Below are 13,054 nucleotides of genomic sequence, written 5' to 3'. Positions count from 1 at the left end.
CAACCGATATACTCAAAATATTATACTATGGAAATACTACAAAAATACTACTACAGAAATACTACAAAATACATGATAAAAGTAGAATAAAAGTACAGTAATACTATAAAAATACTACAAAAACCTGACTCCAAAAGTACTAAAAAAAATGCAACAAAGATACAACTCAAGCAATGATACAAAAACAGTACAGATATAATTCAATGATACTACAAAAATACAATATCAGAAATACCCCAAAAATTGTGCGAAAATGAAACTAGAGTATTACTACTGAAATTATGATTACAAAAACACTACAAAAATATTGCTGTAGTAGTACTACAGTTGTACGACAAAAATTCCACTATTGAACATACAAAAACACTACAGCAGAAATACCACAATGTGGTGCCAGGAATCAAATGGACTGAACCATTTCAATGCAGTGGGGTAATTCCAGAGTTGCGTTGTTGACATTTTTGTTTGTCCTTTTTTTAATCCAGCATTTTTTCATCGTATTTCAGCTTAAACTGTCCTTTATTGAGGAAAAAGGGTTTTAAATATGCTCTAATTTTGGGGGGTTCTTGGTTGAATTTGTGGGTGCTTGGGCTATTTAAGAGATGCTTCCTGCAACACCAAGGAAGGTTTCGGACAGCCAAGATTAACGCCGATTAGCCAGCACCCTGTGACTTGAGATCGCCGATGCCGATTGGCCAATTCATATCATAGCATCTTTCATACTATACTGTGCCCGGACACCTGCTCTGCGTTCTTCTGCATCTCTCTGAGACTAGTTTTTGTCCTTCTCTGTCATAATTACCAATTTGGAACACCTGCGGCGGCTTGATTGGCACCAACAGCCTGGACAAGCTGATTGGTGGCCACACCCTTCTTAAGCCCCCGGCTTCAGTTCAGACTTTGTCAGATCGTTGCGAGCTGTTGTGTTTCACTCACTGAGCGTTCCCGTCCGACTCCGTCCCTGTTAAAACCTGTCTCCTGCCTGATCTCCATTTTGACCCGTTGCTGGGCCTGACTACACCTGTTCTGCCTGCCCCTGTTACCTGACCCGTTTTGCTTCGTTTCCTCCCTATGATCCTGATTACTAACTTGACATCGCCTCTGATCTCCCGCCCCGGCCAAACGACTTACCATTCCCGCCTGTCTTCGTCCGACACGGAAGTGTCACTCCCGCCTCGCTAGCTCCTGTTTTCCGTCAGTCCTCGGATCAAACAAGCATGCCTTACTCTCCCTCTCTTTTAAAAAAAAAACTGAGACGTATGCAATTGAGTCCTGTGTCCGTTCTGGTCTGTGACATTCTCGTTTCGCCATGCTGCCTAAACTATGCATCTGTCTCTCTCTTTCTCTCGCTCTGTCTCTCTATCACTCTCTTTTTTTTAAATTCTCGACCGGCTTCGCGTTTTTTCACTCTAGCCATTTTCCGTTGATGGTTCCCGGTTAGCCTGGCTGCTCACTGCATGTATCTTGCTTGGTCAGCCTCGCTTTTTGCCCCCAAGGGTGCGACACCCTTTCATGATCAGTCTGTCCCAGTTAGCTCTCCGTGTGTTATTTTTGCCAAGTAGCCCCTTTTCGGCTGCTTGTTGTACCATAACTGCAGCCACCTGCAAAACGCTAAGACAAATTAACACCTTAACCAATATGGTGACTGGCTTGCATGCATGCCGGTGTTCATCTCAGAAGTCAAAGTGAAATATAATCTCGGAAAATAATTCACAAATCATGCAATTGTTGCTAATGAATCATAGTGTTTAAACGCTAATTCAAAATTTGATGTCCCTAAATCTGATCATTTATTATGCCAATATCTATCCTCTGTAATGGGGAAAAAAATAAAAAGGTCATGCATTCTGGAGTGTATTACAAATCAATTGAAATCACGGTTCATGGTTCTGGATCCTAAATGACCGGGGTAAGAATCTTTTGTTCTGAAATTTAGAGTAGACCTGTTTTGTTCATATTCAGATCGTACAATACGCATTGCGTTACTCGTGGCTTTCATATTTTTCTTACCAAACAAATTATGAGCCGATGATGTTACATTTTTTCGCTTTTTTGGTTGTTTTTAAGGGCTCAGGAATATTAAAATGATAATAATAATTGCAATATTATAGCGGAATTGTCCAGAATATATTACATTTTTAAAAATTGCATTACTGAAAATAAACAATTAAACACAACATTCAAAATTTCTGAAACAATCTTTATACATTTACTGACTCATATTATTTCATTTTTTGAATTTCTCTTCATTGTTCACGGTTCCCTTAACCACATAGGTTGTCGTGGCACAACTTCCTGTGGTGTGTCTTGGGCAAGTACAGCCTGATAGTGCCCATCCCTTTCGAGGCTGTTTTGGGGTTTGCTCCCCCACAGGGAACAGATAGTAACGGTTTTGTTGTTTACCAGTAGCAGGAGAACCCCCTGATCTGACTCAGATACAGCACCTTTATTATCCGGGCGCCATTGTTCTTCAGTGCAATCCCTCATCCCACTCTTCAGAGATAAGCCGGATTTCCGAATCGACAGGCAGGGACATGTGATGATAATTATACTAGATCCTAAATTGGTTGGTTGGTTAGATCTCTTGACCATTAGGGTCGTAGGAGCACAATTTCCTCTGGTGTGTCATGGGCAAGTACAGCTTGGTGGCGCCCATCCCTCTCCAAGCCAACATATGTTTTTAACCAATCTTGAACCGGGGACCTTTCGTTTGTTCGGCGAATGTTCTTAACACCTCGTTACTTGAGAAAAACTCTTTAAGTATTGTTTTTTTGTTGTAAATATTCCCCAAAAATAAAAATTCAAGATATGTTGTTTGAAAGTAGCAGCGCTAGTATTAATCAGCAATACATATAGTTTTTTTAGCCAACGTAGGAGGCGGACATTTTGCAACTTATATAAAAATAGTTATCACTCATATTTGTTATTGCAACATCCATTGCAGTCTGGTCATACTGGAAAGGGGATTACGTCATGTGTGGTCCCTGCTCAAGGTTTTCCTCATGTTGAAGTGTTTGAGTTTTTCCTTGCCCTCATGTAGGTTTTAGATCAGAGAATGGTGTAATAATAGTCTGTAGTTTGCAATAAGCTGTGGTCTGTGCAGCCCTTGTAATTGAGGGCTATACAAATAAATATGACTTGACTTGACTTACATGGTATATTTTACTTCCTAGCTAGTAAGCATATTAAGTTCTACCAAATACTACGAATCTTCCGTGTGTTATTACCCCAGTTTACAGCAAAGTACGAAGTACGCATTTTCTCCGTGTTTATGGGGGGAATCAAGCAATGCTAATTTTTGTTTTGACAATGTCGTCTCCTCCTTGGTTATGTATTGAGCATAATGCAATCCGATGGAGATACGCAGTAAAAGCAGGTTTGATGTGCACTTTCTTGCAATTTCGACTTAAAAGTGGCCTTCTTAAATGCTACTATGAAAAAATGTCACGAACCGGAATTGGAGGAGAACCCAAATGCGTGACGTTTCTCACACAAGCTTGTATTTTACTGGAAATGGGGCAGTCATGCACGTTATCCCAAATGCCAGTGATTCAGCGATCGTTGGGCGGAAGACGTAAGGTAGTAGTCTGGAATGACAGGAAGCCAGAGGCCAACGAGATCGATACCAATTGCTCCAGCAGATATCGGACAGATGGAGCGATACCGGACAGGACGGGACAGACAGGATTGATATCAAAACAGGATATCGAAATTAAACAGGACAAACTAGACGGGAACGAAACTGGAGATCGATGTTAAACAGGAAAAATTAGACGTGAACAATACCGGACAGGAAACACAGGCAGGGAACCGGACTGAGAGAGCACTGAGCTTAAATAAAAGGGAAGCCAATCCGTCAACGAGCTGCAGCTGGTGCCACACGGGCGAGGCCAATTGGGCGCAATGGCAACCGTGACAAAAAATGCTCACAATCTGAAAAATATCCAATCTGAAATATGATTTTCAATGTTTGGCAGCTCTGCATTTTGTTTTGGTTAGAAAACAAATATTATGTTTTGAAATATTTGTGGAAAGTATTGTAGTTTTTCTTTAGAGTGATGAATTTTCAAAAATTTATATATTATTCAAATTTTTTAACCTGAATACAGGGCTAAACAGAAACAAGAAATGATAGCATTTTGATCAGTTTGCACCACATTTGGATCTCTTTTCTATATCACAATAGTGTCAATTACTGTTTTCTTTCTTTCTTGCAGAGCGCATGCGTATGTATACGGAATAAAAGACAAATCTGGACTTTGTATCTCTTCTGTAGACAGTGGAGCAACAAGTCCCAACATGTGAAAGCACGGTCTACAAAAAAAGAAAACACAGCTGTTTGGTAAAGACTTTGCTTGCGTCAAGCTAAAACAAACGGCAGGAGTGTTCTAATTAGATCACTGCTCTTGAGATATCAGTGACAACGGGGTTCCCGGTGCGAGCGCCATGAAGACATCAATAGCGCAATGCAGTTCGGAGAAATGTTACGTGGGTAAGACCACCCTCAGGCTGTCTTTTCTCAAAAGACCCCCACCTCCTTAGCTTTTCATGCACACAAGCAGCAGCATGACAAACAAGCAAGTCTTCTGTTTAATTGGCTTGTACTGCAGCGTACAGTAATAGAAAGGAATCAGAAAACGGCTGCTATCGGTTTGGATTTAGGTCTATGCTCTAAATTTTATAGTCTGGTGACTGTTTTGCTGGATATTGCTTTTGGGTATAATCAGGATTATTTTAATATTTGATGAATGCAATGATTTATTTGTGGATTATATGAAAAAACTTGCAGTCAAAACTTAAAATATCTTATTAATCACAGGTGATTATTATAAATTAAGCTACCAAACACTAAGAATGATTCGTAGTTTATAGCAATTTTCTATAGAACTACTTATTGTTATGATTTACCTGTGCCTGGTCATTTGGCGCCAACCGCTGCGGGTTCTGATTGGCTCCCAGTCCCTACTTAAACCCAGTCCTGTCAATCCCCTGTTGTCAGTCCGTCTGCGGAACTCGGTGTATACTACTATACATACTATGCAAGCCTTTTTCGACCCTGACTCCCACCTGTCCCGTTTTTGCTCCTGTTTGTCTAAGGCTACGACCTGTTTTGATCCTGACCACCTCTACTCTTCCGTCCCGGCTTACGACCCCTTTTTGTCCCTGACTACGTCTACTCTCCCGTTCTGGCTTACGACTAGTTTCCGACCCTGACCACTTTTTTGCTCTCCTGTCCCAGCTACCTACCCGCTTTTTTCGTCCCTGACACAGCCATTGCTCGCCACGGAAGATCCACTTCTGCGTTCGGATCGCAATCCGAGTACAAGAGTGACTTGCTTCCCGCGCCTAGCGAAAACCGGATCGTGGGCGCAGCCCTTTCTCTTTCCTTTAATAAAACTTGTGGTAAACGTCACGCAAGTGGGTCCTGTTTCCGTTCTGGTCCTAACAAAGATTAGATTTGTAATGAAGAGAAAATTATGATAAAAGACTGTCAGAATAAATATTTCCAACATAGTGCTTAGAGACTGACCTAAGTTATAATAATAGTGCAATGAAAGAAGAGTGTATTGTTTTTCGAGCGACCTATAGCGCCTACCAGAGGGCAAAGAGGTGGCAGTCAGGGTGAGAAGGAATTCCTCAGAATATGTCTACACAGTTCTTTGACACCAAAATGCCACAAGGTGGCATCAAACAAACCACAGACGGCAAAAAAACTCTGCAGATTGCGACTGATCATCCTTTATCCTCTTTATCCGGGGCGGCAGTAGCTCAGGAGGTAGAGCGCTCGTCTTGGGATCAAGGGATCCCAGTTAGAATCCCAGCTCGTCTGTGTTACATGTCAAAGTGTCCTTGGGTAAGACACTGAACCCCTAATACCCCCAATAAGCAGGTTAGCGCCTTACATGGCTGCACGGCCGCTATTGGGAAATGTGGAGCATATTATAAAGCGCTTTGGGAAGTAATTGACTTGAAAAGCGCTATATAAAATGCAGATCATTTCATTTCATTTCATTTACTTGCATAGTCAAATCATACAATGTTGGGTTCCCGCCCATCCTTTTTGTTTGTGGCCCTCCGTGGAAAAGTTTGGACATCCCACTGTGAACGTATGACTCAGCGGCCTCTAAAGCACTCGGGCTCGCTTAGCCGATACTTCTTCCCTGACTATAAATCTTGCAGGCGAGTCGGGCCTCCATTGAAGTCGGCACGAAGACAGCGGCTTTCAGCACCGGGCGAACTATGAAAGGTGGCGAGGGTGACGGATGCCCCGGGGCCTCCGTCCGATGAATTGGCCGAGGGGTTGGCGAGGAGTCGGGTCAAGTGCCGCATTGTGCGAGCGGACTTCGGGGCGCTGGCTACACAGGGGCCTGAAAAGACGTTTTGTCTCGGTTAAGCCTGAGATTCGAAAGGCAGGAGAGGAGGAGGGACAGCGAGAGACTTATGCGGGGGTCAGAAATCTACGGCTCTAGAGATGTATGTAGGTCTTTAGCGTCACCCAAGCGCATCCCTGGAGCGTATTCAGAAATGTTTGGAAATGGAAAGACTTGGTGGAGACATACGAGCTGACTAGAGTTCATTGCGGGCCAACAGAATTAACAAAAGGTGCTCCGTACATGGTAAAAGGGAGAAATATGAGTAGCAAAACACACAATCTGGAAAACTCACAGCTGGCAATGTTCAGGAAGTCCAGAGTAGTTCAACAGGTAAAATCATACAGGGGATTAGGAACATCAAGGTCAGACAACGGGCACTCAAAGTGACCTACAAATTATTATTATTTTTTTTTTGCCAAAACCTGTTTTTTTTGGTATGCGTAGGTGTAAGATGGCAGACAATTATGTCAGTTCCCTCTAGGTGAGGCTAGTTTTATGTAAAATAAAAGCAAATATCTTAACCTATGAATATTTTGAAAAATGCACTTTTATATAATACATTTTGTATGTTGTTTTTCACGGTTGCCATGGCGCCCAATTGGCTCCGCCTGTGTGGCGCCAGCTGCTGCTCGTTGACAGATTGGCTTTCCGTCAAGGACAGTGCTCTCACTCTTCCTTTGTCAGTCCGTCAACGAATCTCTGCTCGCATGACGTGGGTTTTGACTCGGTCCTGTTGGTTTTCCCTCTCAGGTATTTTTCCCGTTTATTTTGTCCCGTTAAATATCGGTTTCCAGTTTCGTTCCCGTCTAGTTCGTCCTGTTTAATTTCGATACCCTGTTTTGATATTAATCCTGTCTGTCCCCTTGTTTGATATTGGTTTCCAGTTTCGTTCCCGTCTAGTTTGTCCTGTTTATTCTCGATATCCTGTTTTGATATCAATCCTGTCTGTCTCGTCCTGTCTGGTATCGACTCCATCCGTCCGATATCTGCTCGGGCAATTCGATCTTGTCGGCCTCTGGCTTCCTATCATTCCACGCCAGCCTGCTGCCTAACGTGCATGACTCCCCATTTCCCGTAAAATAAAAGGCTTGTGTGAGAAACGTCACGCATTTGGGTCCTGATCCCGTTCCGGTTCATGACAGTTTTTTACATCAATATTGTTGTTTTTAAATACTGAAGGCATTCCTGCTCTCACTCACACGCTCTCACTCTCCCGGAACCAAGTCGCAAAAGTCCGACTTTCCACAAATGTGAATTTCCCTACGGGGATGAATAAAGTATCTATCTATCTATCTATCTATCTATCTATCTATCTATCTATCTATCTATCTATCTATCTATCTATCTATCTATCTATCTATCTATCTATCTATCTATCTATCTATCTATCTATCTATCTATCTATCTATCTATCTATCTATCTATCTATCTATCTATCTATCTATCTATCTAAATGTACCGTTGGTGCTAACAGTGAATGAATTACACAAAAACAGTGAATCTCAAACAAATAGATTTTGTTTTTTAACTGTGTCTTCCTCCAGCTCAGAAACATTAAAGCTTGTCCTAAAGGGTCTACTCAAATTAAACCGGTGTAAAAAAAAATTATTGTCAGTACGTTTTGATTTCTTCTTTTTTTTGGTAGCTATTAGAGCTACATCTGTTGCTGGTCAGCTGTATTTTATAGTTGACAAGGCAGATTTATGGCTGCAGACACGCGCAAACACGCACAGATGTAAAATGTTCCCATATGCCGCCAACCTGCCGTGGATATAGAAACGAAGATAATGACCTCAAGTGTGCGTCTGCAGCTTTGAAGTCGTTCTCCCGGGAGCGCAAGAGCAGTCCCGATTGAAAATACGCTTGCCGGCTCGGATCGGGGGCTAACAAGTGCCTCACCTATTTGTCGGAATTCGAAAAAAATTCGTTACATGTCCTCTCGGTGAGGTTAGCAGAGGTCCGCTTAGCCAAATAAAGCGGAGATGTTTTACATATAGGTTCATGTTGAATTCAATTATAGAGATTTGCCGTTGGAGTGTTTTGACATTTCGGGAAAAGCTGTTCGTTCACTTCGGTCTTGTTCTCAAGATAACGGGCCTTAGTTCCAAAAACTGCTTCCAAACGCTTTGGAAATACCACTGAGAATCTTATTAGCTCGACTCATAAAACTGAATAAATCAAAATGGTTGGTTATGTAATCTGATGATGCGCATTCAATCCCATAATTTAAAAAACATTAAATCGATTTATTTATTCGACATCCATTATGAATCTAGCTGTAATTGTTATGATTACACTGATTGGCCAGAAGGGAATGGCTAAGTCCAGTGACATGCACTGAGGTTTGTGTCTGTTGAGGCACAGTCAGATTTACAAAATAAATGAATCTACATCTAATTCATCATTTGATTGGCAGCACAAGAAAGCAATCTATAAATTGTGGCATAAAAAAGTTTTACAGTTTTGACTTATACAGTAAATTAAGTCTATGTGCTGCTCCTTTTAAATAAAGGTAACAATTAATGGCATGTACAGAAACAGGATCAGGACCCAAACGCGTGACGATCTCACACAAGTCTTTTATTTTGCGGGAACTGGGGGAGTCATGCACGTTAGGCAACGGTCTGGCGTGGAAGGACAGAAAGCCAGAGACCGACGAGATCGATTCCAATTGCCCGAGTTGATATCTGACAGATGGGGTCGATACCCGACAGGACGGGACAGACAGGATAGATAATGAATCAGGATATCGAAAATAAACAGGACAAACTAGACGGGAACGAAAACTGGAGAAAATAACATACAGGACAAAAATGGACGGAAACAAAACTGGAACCCGAAATTAAACAGGATAAAATAAACGGGAACAATACCGGACAGGAAATACCAACAGGGACGGAACCGAGTCGAAACCCACGCCTTAAGGGGCAGAAATTTGTTGACGGGCTGACAAAGGAAGCATGAGAGTGCTGAGCTTAAAATAGACAGAAAGCCAATCTCTCAACGAGCCGCAGCTGGCGCCAAACAGGCGGGGCCAATTGGGCGCCATGGCAACCGTGACAATCGATATAAAAAAAAAGTCTATGCAACGAGAAAAAAAAAATCTCTGGATAGACTGATTTGCTTTTTGCTTTCTAGTACTATTACTAATTATATTATTTTGGGTTGAAGTGTGGGACAAATCAGAATCTCTGGTCTAACTATTGCCCTGTGCCAAGAAGCAAGAGCATAACTCGCTTCACTCCACATCTGCAGGTACTCCGCACAGTAAGACGTTATTAATATTCAGGATATAACAGGACAATTTAGCGATTTTCAAAAAGAAAATCAAACATTTTCTATATTAAATGAGGAAGATCTTTAACACTGAATGAATATAACCATTAAACATATATTATATTTCCATGATGACAGGTGATGCACAGCTCCACCTGTATTACCTGACTGCAGGTAACGAGCTAAATTGGATTAAAAAAATATTTTGTTTTATTTTGCATTTATTTTCGAGGCCATATCAGAATGAAGCGTTTTTGCACATCCTCCACAATAGGTGGCAGTTGTGTTTACAAAAAATGTATAGATAAATGTTTCTAGGTTGTTGGAGAGGAAAGGTCTGGTGGAATATTTTATCCTTCTCTAAGGCGCTATCCTGGTGTAGCAAAACGTCATTGAGACAGTCTGCATCTCAGACATGTAAATTAATGATAAAAGTCTTTATTTTGGTATTGACCAATAGGAGTGTCTGAAATAATGTCTGCCCGGACGCCGGGGGCGTGCAACTTACAAAACGTCTCTGCCCAGGTGGCCGACAACTTTTCAAATCAAATGTTTGCTGTATTTCGATTTCGAAATCTTCGCTCGGTTTGGAAATTTCGGTTCGTTTGGCAATTTGCATACTCTACAGCCAATGAGAAGCGGTTAGGAATCAAGCCAAAACCTCAGCCCCAGAAGAAACATTCAAAAGAAGAATGGTATAATTATTTCAATGGAAACATTAGGGAAGCGGAAATGTTTTCTTGTTTCGGTCTCAATTTGTCATCAGGGTGGAATGGTGGGTTCTGATGTCAGACCAGTTAAAAACCACTGATCCAGATCCTCAGTGGTCTTGTAAGAATATTGTCAGACATTGAACCGATTCTTAGTACAGAAATGGTTGCAGACCACTGGCTTAAGGGATCCGCGACCATTGTTTAACAGCCCGTAAATGGCTCCCAGGTTGCAGTTTAGACACAGAACCCATCAGATACTCAACATGATGGCCTCCCGCTGATTGCGATACATCACTCATTTGATCACACATGACCCGGGACCTGTTTCTTGCAAACCCCTCTTAACCTCAGCCACGTGAGGGCACCAAAATATGACGGCACCGGAGCGAAACCCCCCCGGGAGGATCAAAACCCCGCAGGTCCCGGTCACCCCGAAAACTTTTAGGGAAGAGACGCACGCTTCCCACAGCGAAGGGCTCGCTATCATCTGTTCTTATTTTACCTTTTGTCAAGCAGCATGTGGAAAATGATCTTCGCTGTGAGTTATTTGCAGAGCTGGATTCCGTGTTATTTCATTCCCAAGCAGAGACATAACAGAGAGGGTCTCCACTTTCATGCAGGTGGTCCCTCGGCCTTGTTCAAGGGCGCCGTGTGCGTCGCGGAGGGAGGGGTGCAGGGGTTTTCTGGATCGGGTAGGGGAGCGGGGGGAGATGCATGTGAATGTAGGTAATGGTTTAACATTTGACGGTTTTTCACCGAGTGTAAAGTTAGCTTCAGTTCATTAGTTTGCTTTTCTTGCATGCACTAGTGACTGCACCTCAACACCCTAACCGTGACTCACGTTTGGCGTCTTTCATCTATGGGAAAGAAAACAATGCAGAATGCTGGGGGTTCTCTTTGTGTCAGGGAGGGTTGTGATCACAACCAATTTTTAAATATAAATTGATGAATTTGTCGAAATTTGAGCAAGACTTTTTCATTACTACTTGATAGGTACACTATTCACAGATGCCTACTTTATAATATGTTATAATTATTAAGGCCACTTTGTCTTAATCAAGGTTATGACGATGCACAACAGTCCAATATGTTTGTTGGCCCTCGGTATATATATATATATATATATATATATATATATATATATATATATATATATATATATATATATATATATAACTTCCTGTGTGGAGTTTGCATGTTCCCCCTGTGCTTGCATGGGTTTTCTCCGCGCACCCCGGTTTCCTCCCACATTCCAAAAACATGCATGTCAGGTTAATTGGCCGGTCCAAATTGTCCCTATGTGTAAATGAGCGAGTGAGTTCTCTGTCTCTGTGTGCCCTGCGACTGGCTGGCAATCAGTTCAGGGTGCCCCCTGCCCACTGCCTGAAGATAGCTGGGATGGGCTCCAGCACCCCCGCGACCCTACTGAGGATAGGCGGTGCGGATAACGGATGGGTGAATGAATGCTCGTTATGGAGAATTAATCATTTTAACAAAGTAGGAGAAGGAATACTTAAAGGTGGCAAGACATTGGGGTGGCATCAGCTCAGAAGCGCTCGTCTCAGGACCATGAGGTCGCAGGTTCAATTCCCTCCCCCTTGTTATATATTGAAGTGTCCTTGAATCCCTAATGCCCCCGATAGAAGGTAGTTGCATATATATATATATATATATATATATATATATATATATATATATATATATATATATGTATATACATATATATATGTATATATATATATATGTATATATATGTATATATATATATATATGTATATATATATACATATATATATATATATATATATATATATGTATATACATATATATATGTATATATATATATATGTGTATATATATGTATATATATACATATATATATGTATATATATATATACATATATATATATATATATATATATATATATATTTATATATATATATATATATATATATATATATATATATATATATATATATATAATAATAATAATTTCCTTGTATTGTCATTCTGTGTAACAATGTACACAGAACGAAATGTCGATTGCACCTGACCCGTTGTAGCGAGCCGATGCAGCCGCAGCCAACAGAGGGCGCCGCCGACCACTTTTTAAGTCTTAGGAATGACTCGGCCGGGGCGCGAATCACCGACCTCCCAGTCTCAAAGCGGGCGCCTTACCATCTAGGCTACTGAGCTGGTATATATATATATATATATATATATAAAATGATCGTGTGTGTACCTAGCAACTGTTTGATTGGTTGGCACTAAATAATACTGTCCTTATAAGTGTATTCTTATTTGATTTTCATTTTCGTTTCATTTTATTTTTGGGTGGCATTTTTTTTTTGATGATTCGTACTTTTTAAAAAACTTTTTGAATATTTTAGTTAGGTGTTTTTTTCGGGGTTTTTTACAAAAATTTAAGATTATTTTATAATAATTATTGTATAAATGTTTGTTATATTATTTTAGCTTTAGTTCAGAATGGGTTAAATTCTAGACATAGATTAAAAAACTTGAGTTTGAGCGATTGTGGTTCCACTTTCAACGAGAGCGGAGAAAATTCTTGATTTGAAACACTGCAAATTTGAGCGAAGAAGGAAATCAAAAAATTTTAACCTAGTCCAGTTTTGTTAAAAGATTTTTAAATGAGATCTGCTGTAGTCCTTCTTTTTAGGGCTTTTTAT

Source organism: Urocampus carinirostris, chromosome 9 (assembly GCF_059441175.1).
Source record: "Urocampus carinirostris isolate Australia breed hairy pipefish chromosome 9, RoL_Ucar_1.0, whole genome shotgun sequence".
Taxonomy (NCBI): domain Eukaryota; kingdom Metazoa; phylum Chordata; class Actinopteri; order Syngnathiformes; family Syngnathidae; genus Urocampus; species Urocampus carinirostris.
Note: the sequence above shows the minus strand (reverse complement) of the source record.